The sequence below is a fragment of the Sinocyclocheilus rhinocerous genome, unplaced genomic scaffold (assembly GCF_001515625.1).
Source record: "Sinocyclocheilus rhinocerous isolate Xijiao unplaced genomic scaffold, SAMN03320098_v1.1 C35838484, whole genome shotgun sequence".
Classification (NCBI taxonomy): Eukaryota; Metazoa; Chordata; class Actinopteri; order Cypriniformes; family Cyprinidae; genus Sinocyclocheilus; species Sinocyclocheilus rhinocerous.
The window spans coordinates 1-658 of record NW_015765169.1 but is presented as its reverse complement, the minus strand read 5'-3'; the positions used below and the strand labels follow the sequence as shown (position 1 = coordinate 658).

Genomic DNA, 658 nt, shown 5'->3' with positions numbered 1-658 from the left:
TCCTGACGGGTCTTGATGTTGAGACTACTAGATTAGAGCTCCAGACTCGGTGTCTTGCACATGAACAAACTTGATGTTGATTAACTGATTGACTCTTTGATGTCCTGCAGGAAGTTTTGGCCAGAGGAGTTCTGCTGCCCTTAATTAACCAGCTGAGTGACCCTGATTACATCAACCAGTTCATCATCTGGATGGTGAGACCTGATCGCTTCTTACAGTCCAAGAGCGTGTCATGAATTACCTTTAAGAAGTTTTGTGTGTGTGTTTAGATTCGGGACTCCAGCTGTAACTACGAGGCCTTCTTGAACATCTTAAAGCTGACAGACAAAGCAGCCGAGCTGGAGGCCGTCAAAGACAAAGTCCTGGAGGAGCTTCAGTACCTCCGATCTCTGGACACGGGAGGAGACGGTACACGCGCTCACTCGTGTTTACACACATACGCTTAAGTGTTAAGTGTTTTTTCATTCGGTTGGAAAATAAACAATGAATTCCGGGGTTTGTTTTGGAAAATTTGAGAGCAAGTTCAAGGCTTTATAATAACAAACACTGTTTACTCTTCATTCTCTCTCTCTCCACATTTACAGATATCAACTTCATAAAGAATCAAATCAATAGTTTGCTCTTTGTGAAGAAAGTCTGTGAAACACGGATACAACGG

General features: G+C 43.0%; 1 long non-coding RNA gene across 1 annotated transcript; it reads left to right on the top strand.

Moving 5' to 3' along the window:
• The first annotated feature begins 87 nt into the window (after window positions 1-87).
• Window positions 88-658, top strand: LOC107735165 (uncharacterized). The gene is made up of 3 exons (XR_001639314.1): window positions 88-194; window positions 270-408; window positions 585-658. It is a non-coding gene; the product is annotated as an uncharacterized LOC107735165 (long non-coding RNA).